The sequence below is a fragment of the Cebus imitator genome, unplaced genomic scaffold (assembly GCF_001604975.1).
Source record: "Cebus imitator isolate Cc_AM_T3 unplaced genomic scaffold, Cebus_imitator-1.0 Scaffold28, whole genome shotgun sequence".
Classification (NCBI taxonomy): domain Eukaryota; kingdom Metazoa; phylum Chordata; class Mammalia; order Primates; family Cebidae; genus Cebus; species Cebus imitator.
The window spans coordinates 5,460,929-5,473,936 of NW_016107343.1; the positions used below are offsets into that span (position 1 = coordinate 5,460,929).

Below are 13,008 nucleotides of genomic sequence, written 5' to 3' on the forward strand. Positions count from 1 at the left end.
CCTGAGCAGCACCACCAGCACAATACTGAATGCAAGGCAGGGAGTTACACAGGACTCCAGGAAAATGCCTCCTATTTAGAAATAAATGCAGGAATGCATAAGACAGCAAGTCCTCCTGAGTGACACAAAGGAGGGAGGGTCTGGCACACCATGGCAGCCAGAAGAGCAAGCTGGCTTCAGGAGGAAGGGGCTACCTGAGTCAGAGACCTTGCAGCTTCTCAACCTCAGAGAGACCACCTATGTCCTCTGGTCTCAGGTCCCTCCATAACAGGAGAAGGATGACACCCAACCCTACAATCATGCCGCATGCGGGGTGCAGTGCTGTGTGGGGCAGTTCTATAGCCTTGCCCTGAGGGTCCAGGGGAGCCTAAGTGCTGGGGTCAGACTGAAGTCCAAGGTGCTCAGAGGTGGGTTAAGCAAGGATGAGTTTACCAGGAAGGGAATCCTCTAATCTTTAGTAAGGAGAAGGGTCTTGGAGATCATCTGGGTTCTCCCCCACACAATGAGTTTCCCCTCCACAAGCCCCATAAAATGCCAAGAAGGGCACAGGCTTCCTTGGGGACACAGACCTGCTCTGCTATTTACAAGCTGTGTGACTGTGGGCTAATTACTTAACCTCTCTGAGCTTATTGCCTCCAACACAATATGGAGACAATGATACCAAAATTGTAGACTATTGTGAGACAGTGAAGACAGAGCAAGAACACCTGGCACTTAGTAGGTACTGAATAAATGGTAACTAATTATTCTCTCTCCCTGCCCTGGACACACTCCATAATGGTGAGCTCACTACCTCATGAGGGAATCCAAGCCACTGATGACCATTAGAAAAGTCACACTGATCCCGAGCCAGCTGTATTCCCCATCATTTTCACCCACTGGTCCTTGTCCTGCCTCTTGGAGCCTCATACAATAAGCCTGCTCCTTTTCCGTCCGATGGCACCTTAGACACTGGGAGAAGGCAGGAATCATGTCTCCCACATCTTTCCACCTTCAGCCACACAGCCCAGTTCCATCAGCTTTTGCATCAGCCCTTGCTCTCCTGGGTTGTGTACTGTGAATGCACCATCATGAGGCATGGACCACAAGTTTCAGCAGGTGTGGAAGGCAAACCTCCAGTCCTCTTTTGCCTGCAATCCACTTTGGAGATGAGGATGGAGGAGGGGAGGGCTGGGACTCCAGGCTGCTAGTGCTGCATGTAGCCAGCCCAGCCAATGTGTGCAGGAGCCTGGGAGACCGAGAAGGACCTATGTTACCTACTCTTTCTCTGCACATGTCTATCAGGACTGGCTGACTCCCAGGGAGGGAGCAGGAGAGGCAGGGCTGCTAGGAGCAAGATAGAGAGGCCCCACTGGCCAGGCCCAGTTGCTGGGCTGAGCTGGCTGAGCAGCCTCCCAAAGCTTGGCGGATAAGGCTCCAGTCCGCTCTGCGGTCCCATGGCCCACAGCCCACCCTTAACACACTCACCTTGCCTGGCCTGGTAGGCTCCCAGGGAGAGGCTCTGAGGTCATCCTTGACTTTCTCCTGTGCAGGTGGAACACCTTCATTTCCAGAGAGGAAGCAGAGGAAGAAAGGATTCGGCCCAGAACCACCAGCTCCTCCTCCAGCCCTCTCTGCCCCGGTTCCTGGGTCTCGTCCCAGCCAGATGGGGCTTGAGCTGGGACAAGGGGTTAGAAACATGCTGGAAACCAGATGCTGTGGTGGAGCTGTGCCTTCCCAGGTAAATAAATTACACACCATACATAAACAATCTGCTACCTGCCTCTCCCCATTCAGAGGGCGGCATGTACAGGGGAATGAGCTTTCCTCCCAGAAGCAGCTTTCTTTCCTCATGAGAGGTGATGGCCAACGCTATTGACACAGAAGGCAGGGCTAGGGCTAGGGTGAGAGGCCATGACCTGCTCCGTGCCTCTAACATTCCCTGTCTGTTAGCACAGAGATCTCAGGTAAATGATTGCAAAAGGAGCTTTACGAGCATGCTGCTGAGAAGGCAGCAGACAACAGCACCAGGCGACCAGCAGACCTGAGTCTTCAGAACCAGCCCATCTGCTGGGAAGTGGACAGCTGGTGATCTGGATCCTTGGCAAGATGCTGAGGCCCAGAGCACAGATGAGCCCAGCCTGGCAGGCAGGGGCAGTGGAGGTTTCCTAATGGGCCAGAACCAACACAGTTGTACTGAGCTGAATCGCAGGCGGTGCAGGTCAGCAGGAGCTCTGCCTGGGCATCCTGGCATGAGACCCAAAGCACGGGAAGGCAGGGAACGGGACCTCCGTTAGAACAGATAACTGCAGGGCTGTGCAGACTTGAGCTCTTGTTCTTAAAAATACCAGAAGCCCAATCTGCCAGTGGAGACTGTGACCAGCGAACATGGAAATGTAAGGGTGACAAGTCTTGGTCCAAGCACTATTTCACACATTAGGATTTGATCTGGGTGACAAAAGGCACTGAGGAGGGCACTCTAGAAGTTGGATGGCCCACGTTCTTGTTCTTGATTGGTCCTCCCAGGCTGTGTAGCCTTTCTGGGTTGCAGCTCTCACTCGGGAAATGTTGAGTGAAGGGGCATGTGTGCTGGAAGAGAGAGAATGAGGGATATCTCACCCTCTAGCAAGGAGTTGAGGGCAGGACTGAAGGCCTTGTGCTCAGGGGCTCTGTCCCCAGCCTGCACGCTACATGCCCTGGCATTGCCCCTACTCCTGACCAAGTGGGGATATGCAGGTAAAGACACCTGTGTCTTTGTCGGACCCAGATTAGGGAGACTGTTGCCCCTTTAGCAGAATGGGAGGAATTGAGAGCACACGCCAGAGACAGTCAGTTGTGAAGGCGATCACATCTAGAAGAACTTCCAAAGGCTTGAGAGCAAGGGACCTGGAGAACGTATCTGCTCCTCAAAGGCTGTACCTGCAGGGACATGTGTTGGGCAGAGAAGGATAAACGACACCCAATGAATGTGGATGGAATGGCTCCCGGGTGCGTCTGCTCCCTGCCAAGCACATGGCTGCTGTGTGCATGCCAGCCTTCCCTGGGCGCCCAAGGCGGGGATATAAGAAACAGAGTGCAGGCCTCTGTGCTTATTCTAATCCCAAAGTGAAGCCTCTAGGGGAATGACCTCCGGCTTGGGAGTCAGAAGACTGGTTCAGATCAGAAGGTGCCATTAAGTGCTGTGTGACCTTGAGCAAACAGGCAGAATCACATAGTTTAAGAAAATAACTGAATGAATCACTCAGGTTGGACAGAGACTGTACACCAGGACCATCCAGCCCTAGCCCCTGCCCTCCAAGGGCTTACGCTCTACAAATCGAAGTAGGTTTCCATGGGTGGGATGGCAGAGGGAGAGAGTCCCGCCACCCTGCCCCAGCTGTGAAGTCTGAGCTGTCTCCATCTTGCCCTCGGGTCATAGTCTTCCCAGGCTCTTTACCCAGGCCTCATGCTTTTTTGGGGGGGAGACTGGCTTTCTGAGGTTTCCATTGGGGGGCAGCCAGAGGCAGAGGGCGGGGGCTGGGGCTGCCTATGCATGCGTGTTTGTGTGTGTTTGTGTGTGCGCAGGCGTGTTGTTGGCACGGACGTGACTCTGCATTATCCGGGCCCATAATGAGTCCTCATTGCAATGGGTTTGATGGAATAATTATATTCTGGAAAAACTGCAGGAAACTGCGTTCCACTTCTTAAAGGGCAGGATCATCAAACATTTGTGCTACATTATTTGCAGTCACACCTTCTGCTGCATCTGCTCCCTTAAAAAAAAAATCTCCAACTCCAATCTGATCTGAATATATAAATCTGAATTATCACAGCAAAGGCGATACGCTCACACCTTTTTTCTTTTTTTTTTTTTATCTGTTGCCATGGTGATTAGATAAAATTCACGCCAAGTCTCCAGGGAAGGATGGAATTATTTCAGACAGTTTCTCACCCCTCTCATGCTACTTCTCTCTGTAACATGCCTGGGCACCATCTCGGGGCTTGGGCAGGAAGGCAGGCAAGAGAAGGCACCAGCTCTTTGGGAAGCCTTGGGCAAGCAGAGGAAAGTGCTCATCTTTCAGTGATGCTCTTACTGCCAAGCTGTGCCTGCAGCCACCGAGCCAGCTACATGTCCTGAAACCCACAGCCTCCCCAGTAACCCAGGAAGCCACCTGGGGACAGAAATGGAGGCTCAGGAGGCAAAAGGCAAAGTGCCCTTGGTCAAGGTCAAGGCAACAGGAGTTGCAGATATTGACCCAAAGCCTTGGTTCTGCCCTCTCATAAGTGGAGTTGAGCAGAGAAAGAGATTTTCCTGGAAAAGTAAGAGACTCAGCTCCCCACACCAGGTCTGTGTCTGGATCCAATTTTCATCAGGGCTTTCCCAGGCTGAGATTCTCATAGGGGCTAATTATCAATGGATGCAATTTGTTAAAAGGTTTTTCATAAAGGGCATTATTGACCTAATAGTTATTTAACACCACCAATTCACACACCTCAGCTGTGTGTGTGTGTCACTTCTATGTTTCAGGGTATACTGCAGAAGGCAGGATCTCTTTCCCTAGAACAAGCCTTCTCATTTCTGTTAAAAGTCCCAATTCCCGGGTAGGGGAGATAGGAGCCCCGATTCCAGGAGACTTCTTTCATGGAAGCCTCAGGGAACTGAACTCAACGCCTGTAAAAGCTGAGAGTGGCTCATTATTAAAGCCGTAGCTGAACAAGGAGGGGAGAGCTTTGTCAGCCAAAGCCTACAGGGTGGAACGACAATTTGTGTTTATTTACTCTGGTGACTCATGTTGGGGTCTCATTAATAATCCCACCAATAAAGAGGGAAGGGGCTGGGGAACATACGATTTTAAGTGTATCTCACACACATCATTTTACTCAAAGGTGAGTTAAGAGAGAGCCCTGGAGGGCAGGAGAGGTTGCTAGATCCCGTAAGAAGCTTAATCCAGAACTCCTCCAGGCCAGCGCACTTTGCAGAATGGGGTATTAGCAGGTCGCTGGACAAAGAAGATGTCTTTCAGGCAGCATCAGCCAAGAATATCTTTTTTGGTGGTTGGTTGGAACCTGGACCTGTTCAGCAGGGTGCCCTGGGGAAATGATGGGTCTGGAGCCCAGATGCTGCCCTTGACTAAAGGCTCTGTGGGATTCTGCTGAGACCTGTTTCCTCTCTGGACCTCAGTTTTCCAGTCCGAAAATGAGGGAAAAGAAGGCTCTTTCTGTCACCATTGGGAAACCTCTTAAATTCTAATGTCACGGATGAGATTGCAGCACGAGGACCCTGTGGTGAAGTGAGGACACCCAGGACCACGGAGCAGGCTTACCCAGGCCCAGCACAGAGCTGGGCACAGGAGTGCCCAGTGAGCCAGCAAGAACCAGTCTCTAGGTCTGTCCTACCACTTTGCTCCTGGCTGTCTGAGGGGAGCTCTTGCCACCAGGATGGTGGCAGGGGTGGGAGCACAGGAGTGGTGGGGACACAGCAAGTAACTGCACGGGCTTGGAGGGTAGACAGACCTGGCTGCCAGTCCTGCCTAAGCCGCTTATTAGCTCCCAACCTCAGGGAATGTAACCTCTCTAAGCCTCTGTTTCCTTGAATGGTAAATGGAAATACATTTAAAATGCACCTCCCAGGGCTGCTGTTGGGGTTAGATGTTGTGAAGTCTACAGAGTAATTAGCATCGTGCATAAAGAAAGTGCATTGAGTAAAGGCTCAATAAATGATGGCCACGAAGGAGAGGAATAAGGGCAGCATCATTTTAGTAAGAGGCGGTGTGAACACAGCACCGGCCTGGGGCTGAGACCTGCCTCCTTCTTCTCCCTTTGCTTTGTTCCTGCTATGTTTGGGGCATGTCGCTTAACCTCAGAGCCTTATGCTTCACTTATGAAATGAGGGTCTGCTCTGCTATCAACCTGGGCTAGAAGTGTTATTATTCTCAATTTTTAAATGAGAAAAGGAGATTTGAGAAATTAAGCACCAAAAGTTTCACAAGGTCACATATTCATGGCTGAGCAGGAATAGCAACCTCAGGGTAATAATATCTCTGTGGCCTTTAAACACTGAGTATAACATGAGCTGATGTAGGCGCACTTTAGTTGATTGTCAGGTGTGATGCGTGGCTAAGTTGCCACGATTCAGTCATGGTAATGAGAATCGCCTTGAATTGGCAGCTGAGACCTGTGACTTAGAAGGGCTTGTCTCCAGTACCCAGACTGCAGGTCTTAGACACGGCTGTCACTCATGCTGCATGCTGCCAGAACCTTGACAGGAGGCCAGAGAGATTGTTCTAGAGGCCCTGGTTCTAGTTCTCATGCTGTTGCTACTATGCAACTCTGGACTAGGTTGTCACTAAGGTCTCCTCCTAATTCTAAGCCTCTGTGATTCTAGGATTCAATCCTGGGGACAAGGTGAAGCAGGCATTGTTTGCAAAGGAGAGGCTTGGGCCTTACCAGAGGTCAAGTAAGGGAGAAGGGAGCAAATAGGGCCACCAGGGACACGCAGAGGCAGCTAAAAAAGATCCCGGGGTCCTTTCCCTTTAAGAGGAGCAGAGATCCCTGACTTTTGGATCAGGGCTGAGCAAGCCTGGAGTGGGGAGGAGGGTAGAAAGCCCCCACAGTCTAGAGATTCAAAGACACCCTGCCCCTGTGAGATGCAGAAACTCTTAATTGGAGCTGTGTGTGCATCCAGCACCAATCACTCCATGATGTGCCTTTCTGAGGCAGCACAGAAGGCAGCCCTTCATTAAATCCGACACCAGGGAATTAATTCAACTCACTGCTGTCACTCTGTCTCCCTCACCCTTTCCCTCAACAGCCATTGCTCCTTGATCTTCCACACCTTTATGTCGAAAGTTCTCCTTGAGAGAGGAAGCTTCTCCTGACTGTCACCTGAGCTATGACTATATCGCAGGGCAGGACTCAGGGCTCAGATTGGGAGGGTACAGTGGGGAAGCACAGGCGTGATGGGGGGTTGGGTGGGAGAAAGGAGAGATGAATCGGCACATGCACTGTCATAGAGAGAAGGCGAGGGAAGGACCACAGGCAGTGAGGGGTCCTTCTCCACCACCAGGAGAAGCAGCAAGGATTTGAAAGCTAAAGGTGACAGCTAACTGGCTCACCCCATTTTAGCTATTCTTGAAACAGCGACTTTATAATTAAAATCCCTTCAGGAGGGAGTCATATGGGGAAGGAGGAGGGGAAACACAAAAAAGGCTGTCGGGAAGTTGCTGGGACCTTCTTCAGTGCCAAGCTGCCTCCTTGGCCATAGAAAATCACAGCTTCCAAACTGATCCCCTCACCTAGTTACGGGTGCCTCCCTCCCAGCCTGCCTACCTGCCTTCTGTGTGACCCACAGCCTTCTCCTAACTTCACCCCTGTGCTGAGATCCCCAGCCTGGGATGAGCCAAGGCAGGACCTGGGGCAGGCAGATCCCTCCCCATCCACGGAAAACTGGTTACCCCGGCCACAGACAACTTTCTCCTTTTGCCCCAGTGCCATGAATCAATATTATTTTTGTCCTGCTTGTGCTGACAGGTGAAAACATTTGGGAAGCACTGCCCCAAGGCACGCAGCTCTGGCATCTGTAGTCTGAGAAAACAGTTCTTCACCTTTCAGTGATTTCTGCTGGAAGTCACTAGACAGCACTTGGGTTTAATTCCTCCTTTTCTATGGATCCCCTAAAGATTTGTCCAGGACTTGCAAGAAAATAGAAACACTCCTAAGACCAGGGACAGGGAACCTGAATTACGTGAATGCAAGTTTATGATGGAAGACAGTGTTTAAGGAACTTCCCCTAAGGAAGGCCATGGCTCTGTCGGGGAAATGTTAGAAGCTCATCCAGGCTTCTGTCTGAGGCGACGCCAAGGAGATAACACCTGTGAAATAATTTTCTATCGACGTCTGCATTTTCTAGATGGAGTTCTGAGAGTTAAGTCACCTGCACAAGGAGAGACCCAGCCAAGACTCTGTCCCTGTCCCCTGTCTCCTTGGTCTTGTACCCCCTTTCCTACCCCAGAGCTTCCCTCCTTGGGAAGATTCCCACTTGCTCAGGAATTCTATGCAGACAACATCTCCTCTTGACTATAATCAAATTACAGAGTCAAGTCAGAAATGCAAAAAGGAACCACTTTAAAGGATTCTTGGTTCTGTTTTTTCACCTTTGTAAGAAAGTCTGATCTTTCCTTTTGATGGAGTCACAAAATCAGATGATCAGTTTTCTCCACCCACAGGGGACCTCTGAGTGTTGGGGCTGACACCATGGAAATAAAGAAGCACCTGGCTGTGGACAGAGGAGGGTGTGTCCCCCCGCCCCCCCGCCACTTCATTGAGATGAGACTTTGTACTTGCACCCCTCCCGCTGAGACTACAGCCACCAGCTCCTCTGGAGTTCCTGCCACGCCCACTACCATCAGCAGCAAAGGTTCTTTGTCCTGGGAGAAAGAAGGTCCTGCTCTCAGGTAACCCCAACAGAAGAAAAGAGGCAGAAGCTTACTGCCATGAGTTTTCTTATGATTAAATGTGAAACGCACATCAACATACTCCCTGAAATTGTGTGAAAGATCTAAAAGACCCTCTGAATTCTCTCTGGTAGGAAGATTAACTTGGGATGTGGAAAAGAAAAAAGTGGCTCAGGGCCCTTTTCTCTGGGGCACAGAGGCCAGTCTGGCACCCCCAGTTCAGATTTGGGGACAGGGAGGAAGGTCAGTCAACATGGCAGGTGCCCAGTGGACTCTCAGGGGCAGGGATGCCTTTCTGTGATCCACATTATCAGGCCTCCCAAAGAAACTTTGGGAAGGTCTGCATGATATGTCTTTGTGAGGGTGGGATTTTGGGAAAAATCAGGAAGGAGGCTGAGGGCACATTTAGTCAGCACCAGGGTAGAGACAGAGAAGCATCCGTGAAACACAGAACAAGGAAACAGAATTCGGCAGAGTTGGGAGCCAGAGCCAGCGACTACTGTGGGAACACAAATCTTCCTGCGAATTTGCAGACATCTTGGGAAGCACATGGGACATTTCCAGGACTTAATTAAGACTAGGGACAATTTTTGTAGCTCTTAAGAGGCAGAGGCCTTTCTATTGCTATCTGGATTGTAGAAAATTATTATGATTCTTATTTTGGAAATGAGAAAGTTGAGAAATTTAGGTAAAGGGCCCAGAGCTACTAAAAACCAGTGATCAGAAGCTGCCAACACCAGGAGGTGGCTGACAAAAAACCTGGTCCCAGATGGTGCTGGTGGAAACAGCACGTTCAGACCAAGGAGGGGGCGATGGGTTCACTGTTCACAGCACTGTGGTGTGGGGCACTCACTCTGAGAAAGACCTTGACACAACAGGGCACGTCCAAAGGTGGCTCCCTGGACGAACTCAGATCTGATGAATCCTAGGTGGGATTGCTGCAGAAATGAGGTTGCTTTGGCCTGAAGGATGGGAAGCTGGGGCGGAGTGTAGGGGACAGAAGAGGATGAGCAGTGTCCTCAAGAACTGAAGGCGCAGAGGGACAGAGGGAGACTTCTGTGGAAGCTCGGGCTGGGGAATTGGCAGGAGGAGGACCTATGGGTAGAATCTCAGAAAAGCAGATTTTAGTTCCATATAAGAAGGAACTTCAGAGGACTCTCATAAATAGCAAAAAGGCAAAAGTAGCAGCTACTTTACTGAGCTACCCACACTTAAATATGACTTTTTGGTGTTCAAAACTACTTCATATCTAATCTTCTTAACACATATTTGACAATTTAGAAAACTATGGAGAAGATGCCAGAAGTCATCTCTAACACTACTATCTAGAAATAATCATGACAATCACTAATAGCCTTCAAGTATTTCTTTCAAGATATCCATCTAGGATCCCAACACAATAGAAATGATAAACCCTGAGGTGGTGCTGGATATTCCCAACACCCTGCCTTGACCATGATACATTCTACGTGTAATGCAATGTAATATCGCATGTACCCCATACATATGTAAAATAGTATATACCAATAAAAAAGATAGCCTTCTATAAGAATTGTATAGCATATGAATTTTTAACCAGTTAGGAGCCTACTACACACACACACAGACACACATACACACACAGACACACACACACAGACACACACACAACAGACACACACACACACAGACACACACACAGACACACAGACACACACACAACAGACACACACACAGACACACACACAGACAGACACACACAACAGACACACACAACAGACACACACACACACAGACACACACACAACAGACACACACACACACACAGACACACACACACACACAGTTATTTTTCCACCTAACATCATATTAGGATCTTTTTCTCTGTAGGTTAAAAATGCATTAAAAATATTTCCTTGTATTATTGTACCCTAAGTTATTTAATCACTCCCCTGTTTATTGCATAGTTTTGAATTTTCAGGGTTGTAAATAACATTGCAGTTAGCAGAACTCTTTACTATCATCTTTGGTTATCTGTTAGGGAGAGAGCCCTACGGACATGGACATCTGAGACTTCAGATACATATTGCCAAATGCTTTCCAGAAAAGGTGTGCTGGGACCTACTTGCATGAGTAGCGTGTGAGCATCCCCAACTATACATTTGCTTGCCAAAATCTCCTCAAGGTTTCCCTACAAACAGTACTCCTCCATGGAAGAGGAGACCAGATACATCGTTCGTCTGTTACATGCCTACCCATGGTAAACAAGGTAGCAACTCCATCTTGCAAACACACACACTGATATGCACATTAAGCAATTCTGTCATCTTTGTAAACTCTGGCGATACTTCCAGACCTTAGAGGGTCCCAGTATAAATCTACCCTGTTGAGAATGAGACAGACTCCCTCACCCTGCAGCAGGATGCTTCTTGAGATCCAGGTCCCTGGTCCCATCAAGGCTACAAGTGGCATCTGTAAGAAATACCCAGGGCATTCAGCTCCATGATTTCCAAGGTCCGTTGTAGCCCTGACAAACCAATTCTACCACTTGCGTGTGCCACCTGGGAACTTGGGTGTGTAAGAGGGAGGGGGAAATAGAGGAGGGGCAGGACAGGGGAGAGCATTGTTTCAGGGTATGTCGGAGCAAAACTAGGTGCTTCTAAGAGTCAAAGCAAGAAGGCAGCAGCTGGCGACCCTTCCCCACCCTCTGCCCAGGACACCCTCTGTTCTCCAGGCCCCAAGGGAGGCCCCCATCCCCAGGGCTGGAAGGCAGGTAGGGGATCACCTTTCTCTCTCAGGTTTCCGTGTTCACTATGACCTCGGCTCCCAACTTTCTCTTGTAATGTGAGCTGGAGCTGGAAGTAGGCCTCTCCACAGGGGTGATCATCTAGGCCTCTCAAGGCCACCCATCCCCAAATCACTTTTCCCTGCTCAGTGGGACCACTCTCTTGTCTACAGGCTGCAGACACTGACTGACTACCCCTCTGGGTGGAAGGACCAAAGGCTGCCGGAACACTCCTGCACCCCCAGCCACAGGGAGCAGCAGAACAAGAAGGTCTCGCAGCCCCATAAATACTCCCAGTATTCTTAATTTTCAGTGGCCTCATGCTGAGTCTCCAGGCCCTCATTAAACTGGGAAACAGATTACAACAGGATCCCGTGGCAGACACATTTCTTCTCCTCCTGTATTTATACCACTTTTAATTGTTATTTTACAACAGTTGAGAGCCCCACGCCCTGCCCAAGGTGGCCCTGGAAGAGGCGGCAGGAGATAAACAGGGCACAGAGGGCATGGCTGAGCACCCGGCCCCTCCCATCTCCATCAACAATCACTCCAGAATCAGCCCCCAGACCTCACTGTCACCAACAACCTCCTATCTCCGCACTCCCAGTTCCCCTGCCCTAGACTATCATAGCTGGATGCAAAGCCCACCTCTGCCCTCCTAGAACTTTGCACCTAGTGTGGAAATGGTCTGTTTTCTGATGAAACATATCATGCATACAGAAAAGCATAAAAATAATGGAGAGAGACTCATGTTTCTTTTGGCATATTCTCTTCGGATCGTTTTTAGAAGAAACATTTTAAGAAAGAAGACATTCTGAAAACAGTTGTATTTCCCTCCACCAGACCATTGCCTCCTCCTCAGAGGTAAGCTCTACCCTGAATATGGTGTTTATCATTTCCATGCATGTTTTTATACTCTTGCTACATATGTATGCATCCAGAAACAATACAGAGGACTGTTTTGCATGTTTTCAAACTTTGTACAAATGGTACCATAATGTATGGTATCCTTCTGCAATTTGCTTTTTTCTATTCAGCATTTTCTTCATGAGGTGTCCACGCTGATTTGTAAAGCCCTGGCTCATGCACTTCTCCTGAAGCATAGTATTTCATTGTGTGACTGTAACAGATTTAATTTATCAATATTGGTTTCCAATTTTTTTGCTATCACAAACGTGGCTACAGTAACTTTTCCTGTCCATGTCTCTTTGTGCACATGTGTGAGTTTCTTTAAGGAATTTCCATTTTGGAGCTCTTTCTTATCTCTCTCCCCTGAAGGGCACGGGTCACCATAGCCCAGTGTCCAGAGTAATGCAGGACACATGGGCTCAGTACAGTTTGTTAAACTGAGCCAATCTGGAAGGGACCTAAGAGATCATCTATTCCAGCCCCTTCACTTACAGATGAGGAAACTGACATCCAGAGAGAGGTCGTAACACTATTTAGGGGCCAAGCTGGAACTAGAACCATGCCCTTTCCATTTTTCTAGCTCTATCCCTACCACACCCTAGGACAGCCAGGGGCTATTAGAAAAATGACCCAAAGGAGAGAGGGGCATAAAGAGGTCACACCTAGATACCTGGCCTCTACAGGGGGTCTCATACCTGGACACTCATCCAATAAAATGAAGCCTCACACTTGGACACACAGCCAACCAAGGAGACCTCATACCTGGACACCCAGCCCCCAGGTGAGGCCTCACAACTGGATTCACCTTCCAGAGGAGGCCTCACACCTGGACACCCAGCCCCCAGATGAGGCCTCACACCTGGACACCCAGCCCCCAGAGGAGGCCTCACACCTGGATTCACCTTCCAGAGGAGGCCTCACACC

General features: G+C 49.5%; 1 protein-coding gene and 1 long non-coding RNA gene across 4 annotated transcripts in view; one reads left to right on the forward strand and one right to left on the reverse strand.

Annotated features, from left to right (window-relative positions):
• DSCAML1 (DS cell adhesion molecule like 1) overlaps positions 1 to 13,008 on the reverse strand; it is a 369,108-nt gene that overhangs the window by 320,187 nt on the left and 35,913 nt on the right. The gene's annotated exons all lie outside the window — the stretch shown is intronic.
• Positions 1,539 to 9,927, forward strand: LOC108300577. Its single transcript, XR_001823495.2, has 2 exons — positions 1,539 to 1,720; positions 8,184 to 9,927. It is a non-coding gene; the product is annotated as an uncharacterized LOC108300577 (long non-coding RNA).